Source organism: Mchenga conophoros, linkage group LG8, assembly GCF_057382185.1.
Source record: "Mchenga conophoros isolate Kocher_MC1m ecotype Shallow Benthic linkage group LG8, M_conophoros_male_GT1.1, whole genome shotgun sequence".
Classification (NCBI taxonomy): domain Eukaryota; kingdom Metazoa; phylum Chordata; class Actinopteri; order Cichliformes; family Cichlidae; genus Mchenga; species Mchenga conophoros.
In genome coordinates, this window is record NC_140533.1 from 2,228,625 (window position 1) to 2,236,800 (window position 8,176).

Genomic DNA, 8,176 nt, shown 5'->3' on the forward strand with positions numbered 1-8,176 from the left:
AATATCAGTTTCAGGAAGTCTAGACTAAAGCAAAGTCTCTGAAACAGAGTTTTGTTTGTTTGTTCTTAGTCATTTCCTCTTCTCTGTTTGAATTTTGTTTAAAATTGTTGAAAATTCTAAAGACCATGGGGAAGAGTACACTGCAGGCATAAATACAAAGAAAAATATTCTGTGGATAATAATTTTCTGTATTATTAACAATACATTTTTAAAAAGAAATGCAGTAATTTAGTCAGTAATGCTGTCATTACAAAGTCTGATCTGATTACAAGTTTTATATGGGAACATTATATCTCAAATATGAAATAGAATAGAATAGAATAGAATATCCCTCACTGGGAAATCATGTGTTCCAGCAGCAAAGTGACAGGTATTTTAATATAAAATAAAAAACAGGATATAAGAGACTGTACAGGGCAATAAAAAAAATGATCAAAGACAGACAAAAAGATGCAGTGTGGAATCCGGTTGTTCAGTCTGACGTCACTAGCCGTGTCTGGGCCTAAACTCTGCTGCAGGTCCATATATCAAACATCACTGTGGCATTACTGAGAGTTGAAAAACTGTCTAAAGTCTTTCATCTTTAATAAAATGATCAGCGTTCTGCTCTACCAGGTGTAACAATTGAGTTTAACATCCAGGCATCCATGAAAACGGAATTTATGACATTTAACGGAGTTAGAAGTTAGCAGGGAGTTAGCTCACTAGCTTCTATCTAAATACAATATAGCATGTCCTGACTGCGGGGTTTTGGAAACAAATTAAAACGTACAGCTCTGTTATCACTTCCTGTTAGGTGGGCTGGATTACACAGATGGATTACGTGGCAGAAACACACACGGACGCAGAATAGTTAGTGATGCAAGTTTTTATATACACGAGTAAGGGGGAATATTTACAAGGGAAGGGGCTATATACAGTGATAAATAAAAATGTGCCAGGAGGTAAACACCGAGGCGATGAGACGGAGCCGAAGCATGCAGGTAGGCAGCAGACGCACCGGAGCTACCTGACAACAGGGAACAAAACAGGGCTTATGACATACCGTTGATAGCCGAACGTTAAACACAAGTGGACGGAGAGAGTTGGAGAGCTTACTTGACCACCCAAACCACAGCCGCTGCGGTGAACGCCGCCTGATGGTACGTAGCACTCCGTCGCGGATCCACAATAGTCAACACAAAATCCTAGGTAGGCGGGCAGGCGATGGAACAGGCTAAGACAAAGAAAAGTAGGCGAAACGTGGATCCTTTAAAACATACAGCTCCACAGCGTAAAATCAACAGATGCAGCCTGTGCTGACTAGTTACCACTTGTGACAGCGACAATACTCCGACACCAGACGTCCGTGACTCAGCTCCCTAAAAGCGCTCACTGATGACGTCCGATGCGTCGCAGGTGTGTTGGAATGCCATCAAGCCCAGCCTCGCCTACCTATAACCAAAAAGGAAAACAAAACCCAAACAACAACAATACACCTACCCACCACCTCCTAACAGTATCCCCCCCTCAAGGAACGCCACCCGGCGGTCCTCCAGGCTTGTCAGGATGCCTTCTGTAAAAATCCACAATAAGCGCCGGGTCCACAATGAAGGCCCTAGAGACCCAGGAGCGCTCCTCCGGGCCATACCCCTCCCAGTCCACCAGAAACTGGAAACCTCGGCCACGACGGCGCACATCCAGCAGCCGCCGGACCGAATAGACAGGACCCCCGTCCACCACCCGGGCGGGCGGAGGAGGTTCCACGGGTGGGCACAGCGGGCTGCGAGAGACTGGCTGCAGTTGAGAAACATGGAACGTAGGATGAATCCTCATGGAAGCCGGTAGTTGCAGCCTCACAGAAACAGGATTGATGATGCGTTGGATGGTGAAAGGACCCAGGAAGCGAGGGGCAAGCTTCTTGGCCACGCACTTCAAAGGAACATTCGCAGAGGACAGCCAAACCTGTTGGCCCACGGTGTATTGAGGCGCAGGCGTTCTCCTCCGATCAGCAGCCCGGCGAGTCTGAGACACGGTCCGGAGCAGCGCTGCCTTGGTCCGGCGCCAAATCCTCCGACTGCGACGTAGATGATCCCGCACGGCCGGAACCGCAATCTCCGCCTCCTGAGAAGGAAACAACGGCGGCTGATATCCCAGACAGACCTCAAACGGAGAAAACCCCGTAGCTGCCGAGGTGAGAGAGTTATAAGCATACTCAATCCAAGCAAGATGACCACTCCAGGAAGCGGGGTCAGAGGAGGCCACACAGCGCAAGGCGGACTCCAGCTGCTGATTGGCCCTTTCAGTCTGTCCATTAGACTGTGGGTGATAGCCGGAGGAAAGGCTCACCCCCACTCCCAACGCAGTACAAAAAGCCTTCCACACCCGAGAAACAAACTGAGGCCCCCTGTCCGACACAATGTCCAAAGGAATCCCATGCAACCGAAAAATGTGATCCACGAGCACGCGAGCAGTTTCCAGGGCAGAAGGAAGTTTAGACAAAGGGACAAAATGCGCCGCCTTGGAGAACCGGTCCACAATGGTGAGGATCACCGAGTGACCAGCGGAACGCGGCAACCCGGTAACAAAGTCAACTGCAATATGCGACCAAGGTCGACCAGGGACAGGCAGGGGATGCAGCAACCTGGGAGGGGCCAGGTGATGGCTCTTATTGCGCGCACAAGTGTCACAGGCCAGCACATACTCGCGGGCATCCCTCGCCAAAGCGGGCCACCAAAAGGAGCGGCGTAGCAGGGAAACCGTACGACGCACGCCCGGATGACAAGCAAAACGAGACGCGTGCACCCAGTGCAAGACACGCGCGTGCACGGCCACCGGAACAAACAGTTTACCCAGCGGGCCCGAACCCGGGTCCGGATCCTGCCGCTGCGCCTGGCGCACCAAGCTCTCGATCTCCCATGTCACGGCCCCCACCACGCAAGACGAGGGGATGATCGGAACCACCCCCGTGGACTCAGACGCGGGGGAAAACTGACGGGACAGAGCGTCCGGCTTAACATTGCGAGAACCCGGGCGAAACGAGATCGTAAAATGGAACCGGCTAAAAAACAGCTGCCACCTGGCCTGCCGGGAGTTAAGCCGCTTCGCACTCCGAATATAAGAGAGATTCTTATGGTCCGTCCAAACCACAAACGGCTGTTCCGCCCCCTCCAACCAGTGACGCCACTCCTCCAAAGCCAGCTTAACCGCCAGCAGCTCACGATTACCCACGTCATAGTTCCGCTCAGCCGGAGAAAACCGCCGCGAAAAAAATGCGCACGGATGGAGACGGCCATCATCGGGCGAGCGCTGCGACAACACCGCCCCCGCACCCACATCAGAAGCATCCACCTCCACCACAAACTGTCTGGCACCATCCGGGTGGGCGAGAACGGGCGCGGAACAAAACAACTCCTTCAACCGAGCAAACGCCTGCTCGGCCTCAGGAGACCAACTGAAAACACGAGCCGAGGACGTAAGCCGGGTGAGCGGAAGGGTGATCTGACTGAAGTTCTTAATAAATCGGCGATAAAAATTAGCAAACCCCAAAAACCTCTGCAGGTGTTTGCGCGAGGAAGGAGTCGGCCAATCAGCAATCGCCCTGATTTTGCCAGGATCCGGCCCCACCCGTCCCCTAGCAAGGACATAGCCCAGGAACGACACAGAATGAGCATGAAACTCACACTTCTCCGCTTTCACAAAAAGTTTGTTTTCCAGGAGGCGCTGCAAAACGCTGCGCACCTGCTGAACATGGTCCTCAAACGACCGCGAAAAAATAAGGATGTCATCCAAATAAACGAACACACACCGATTCAAAAAGTCCCGAAGCACATCATTAATCAATGCCTGAAACACTGCCGGCGCATTCGTCAGGCCAAAAGGCATTACCAAGTATTCGTAATGTCCACGGTGAGTGTTAAAGGCCGTTTTCCACTCATCTCCCTGGCGCATGCGCACCAGATGGTACGCATTGCGAAGGTCCAGCTTCGTAAAAATGACCGCGTCCTGTAAAGGTTCAAAAGCAGAAGAGATCAGTGGTAGAGGATATTTGTTCTTCACAGTAATGTCATTAAGACCCCGAAAATCAATACAGGGTCGGAGAGATCCATCCTTCTTATCCACAAAGAAAAAACCCGCCGCCAACGGCGAAGACGACGGACGAATCAGGCCCGCCTCCAGCGACTCCGTAATATACCTCTCCATGGCTGCCTTCTCTGGACCAGAAAGGTTATACAGCCGGCTGGTGGGCAAAGGAGCTCCAGGTAACAGTTCAATGCCACAATCATAAGGACGATGGGGGGGAAGCGAGAGCGCACAGCGTTTACTGAAAACCGCCCCCAGATCATGATATTGTTCAGGTACAGACGACAGATCCACCTCCTCGGGCGCCAGCTTAGACGAGCAGACAGGCAAAGGCGGAAGAGCAGACTGTAAACAGTGAGACAAGCAGTGGCTACTCCAACTCTCAATGCGACAGGAGGACCAATTGACATGAGGATTATGACGCTCGAACCACGGATAACCTAAAACGATGGGAGACTCCGGGGAGGAAAAATCAAAAAAACGAAGAACCTCACGATGATTACCAGAAAGAATCAACGAAACCGGTTCAGTCTCATGAGTGACGGAGGGCAGTAACTGACCGGTGAGAGCCACAACAGAGACGGGAACCTGCAAGGGTTTAGTCACAATCCCGAGGCGCCTCGTGAGACCGCCGTCAATAAAATTCTGCTCAGCGCCAGAATCCAAAAGTGCGTTAGTAGAGAAAGCGCCAGACGCGGCGTTCACGATAGCAGGAAGCTGCATGCGGGGAATTTGGGAAAGAGAGGAAGTACCACCCACCAGCACCCCCACAGTTACTGGTGGGCACCGCCTTTTGACCGCAACGGGCAGGTGGACACAAAATGGCCCGACTGGCCACAATACAAACACAACCGTCCCTCAAACCGCCTCCGACGCTCCTCCAGCGTCAGCCGTGTACGACCCAACTACATAGGCTCCTCAGCGGCGGATGCCGGAGGAGACCGTGCGCGGGCCGGAACGGGAGGAGAAGGACGGAATATTGTGCGCACCGCAGTGCGCTCAGCACTCCCAGCACAGACCCGGCCACCCCTCTCCCTCTCATGCTCGCGAAGGCGATTATCGATACGAATAGCCAGATTAACTAGAGCCTCGAAACTCTCCGGTTCGTCACGAGTGGCGAGCTCATCCTTCATGCGATCGTCCAATCCAATGACGAAAGCCCCGCGCAACGCGTCCTCACCCCACCCCGTCTCCGCGGCTTTAACCCGGAAATCAATAGAAAACTCCGCCACCGACCGGCCCCCTTGGCGGAGCCCGTGCAATTGCCGCGCGGCCTCATCCGAGCGCAGGGGGTGGTGAAATACCGCCTTAAAATCCCGAACAAACTGCTCATACGTGACAGTCTCCACGGGATGCAGAGCGAGATAAGACTCTGCCCAGTCCAAAGCACGATCACGAAGGGCACCGATAACATGAGAAATCTTAACAGCATCATTGGAAAACGCTTGGGGATATCGCTGAAAAAGCAGAGAAACCTGAATCAAAAAACCCCCGCAACGGCCCAACTCTCCCGTAAAAGGCACCAGAGCCGGGGGAGCGGGGTCACGAACAGAGCCCACACTCAGTGAGGCAGACGGAACGGGCGGGGGAGCAGGAACAGCGGGAGCAGTAGGAGGAACTAACCGAGCCAAAGTCTCTTGAATGGCCGACAGGGTCTCATTGACCCGGCCTGCCCATTGCTCGGACGCCGCCAACTGCCGAGACAAACTAGACAGAGACTCCTCGTGTTTCTGGAGTAAATCGCCGGACGCGGGACCTGTGTGTTCTGCCGAATCCATCAAAAATGGTCGGAGTATTCTGTTAGGTGGGCTGGATTACACAGATGGATTACGTGGCAGAAACACACACGGACGCAGAATAGTTAGTGATGCAAGTTTTTATATACACGAGTAAGGGGGAATATTTACAAGGGAAGGGGCTATATACAGTGATAAATAAAAATGTGCCAGGAGGTAAACACCGAGGCGATGAGACGGAGCCGAAGCATGCAGGTAGGCAGCAGACGCACCGGAGCTACCTGACAACAGGGAACAAAACAGGGCTTATGACATACCGTTGATAGCCGAACGTTAAACACAAGTGGACGGAGAGAGTTGGAGAGCTTACTTGACCACCCAAACCACAGCCGCTGCGGTGATCGCCGCCTGATGGTACGTAGCACTCCGTCGCGGATCCACAATAGTCAACACAAAATCCTAGGTAGGCGGGCAGGCGATGGAACAGGCTAAGACAAAGAAAAGTAGGCGAAACGTGGATCCTTTAAAACATACAGCTCCACAGCGTAAAATCAACAGATGCAGCCTGTGCTGACTAGTTACCACTTGTGACAGCGACAATACTCCGACACCAGACGTCCGTGACTCAGCTCCCTAAGAGCGCTCACTGATGACATCCGATGCGTCGCAGGTGTGTTGGAATGCCATCAAGCCCAGCCTCGCCTACCTATAACCAAAAAGGAAAACAAAACCCAAACAACAACAATACACCTACCCACCACCTCCTAACACTTCCAACATAAATGAAGACAGAAAACTAAACAGCAGTGACGTTTGTAGGTAGAGCTGGGCGATATGAGATTTTTTCATATCACGATATGTTTTTTTCATTTCAGGCGATAACGATATCTATCACGATATAAGCCAAATAACTATATTTGTAAGATTTAAATGTGCCGTTGCTCACAAGTAAAATGTGAAATAATCAGCAGCTTGTTTTTAAATATTTATTTCCCATAATAAGTTCAACAGGGTAGATGTACTTAAGGAACATGAGACTTTTTCAGATAAATAAAGGCAAATATTGCAAACTACACAAAAGGCAGCCGCTAAAGCGTTTAAGTTTCAAAATAGAACAAATGAAACAGACTAAATTGTCAATTCCACTTAGAAACAAAATATTAATTCTAAAAATAAATCTTAGTTTGTTTTACAGAAGAACAGACAAAACTGACTAACTTTTGTCAATATCAAATAAACTGAGAACTAAAAGGAAATTCTCAATCTCTCCTTGTTGTATAGCTGAGCTTTTCAAACAGTTTTAACAGTTACTTTAGTCTGACAAAAGCCGAATGATGAATTAGCGCTTCCAGTCAGAGACTGAGGCTACGTCCACACGTACACGGGTATTTTTGAAAACGGAGATTTTCCGTTTTCGTTTTGAAAAATAATCCCGTTCACACGTAAAGGCAGAAATGAAGGAAAACGCTGCTATGAACATGCCAAAGCAGCAGGTGGCGCTAGATTCCTAACCGTGCAGAAATGTTGGCCAATCAGAAGTCTAGAAGCCTCGGTGGGAAAAAGTAAACAAAGCTGGGGCATAGAAGCAGAACCGAGTCGTATGTGTGGAGGGACAGTAACTGTGTGTATATGTAAGCATTTAAACACTGCAGAGAGTAGAATTAACAGTAACAGTAACAGTCTTGTAGAAATTCATTTCACCGAAACAATAACGTGGCGCACAGTGTGCATGCACCAGTTTATTGTATTTCCAGACTTGCTTTCGGCACAATTTACAGTGCACGCTACTCTGTTTTTTGTCAGACTTGAAATAGCCGAAATACCTTCACACTACAGAACTTCTATGGCTCTTCCGTTCGACAATCTCTCCGGCGTTGGAACCATCATCTGTTTTCTCTTCGGTCACGCTCGGTTGATTTTTCTAGTCGGCACACTCATTTCCTCCATTACCCGCTGGCTGCTTCCCAAACAAACACACGTGCGGCTTGGCACTTGTGCTGTACGTAACAAGCCACGCAACGTGACGCTGCGGCTGAGATTGGTTCGGCTCTGCGCTACTGAATTTGGATCGGCTGACCTTTTTTTTTTTTTTTTTTTTTTAAGAGGACAAGAGTGGCGAGGTCTATCGCGATAGCTTAATTTCTCTATCGAGTAAAAGTTATATCGCGATACATATCGTTATCGTTCTATCGCCCAGCTCTATTTGTAGGGTTACTGAAGTTGGGCTAGCTGGTATATAATGATGTGCTACGTGATCGCTAGCGACACAGCTATGTTAGCATAATATAAACAAGCTAACTTTTTTTCCACTGGATAAAAGTTAACGTGAGTGTTCTCGTTGGTCAGGAACAAATGTAATCGCATGGCAGGATGCTGTA

At 49.9% G+C, this 8,176-nt stretch overlaps 1 long non-coding RNA gene across 1 annotated transcript; it reads right to left on the reverse strand.

Annotated features, from left to right (window-relative positions):
* Positions 1 to 841: 841 nt before the first annotated feature.
* On the reverse strand, positions 842 to 1,351 carry LOC146567899 (uncharacterized). The gene is made up of 3 exons (XR_014893497.1): positions 1,311 to 1,351; positions 1,099 to 1,216; positions 842 to 1,009 (listed from the first exon to the last, which is right to left on the reverse strand). It is a non-coding gene; the product is annotated as an uncharacterized LOC146567899 (long non-coding RNA).
* Between the last annotated feature and the right edge of the window lie 6,825 nt (positions 1,352 to 8,176).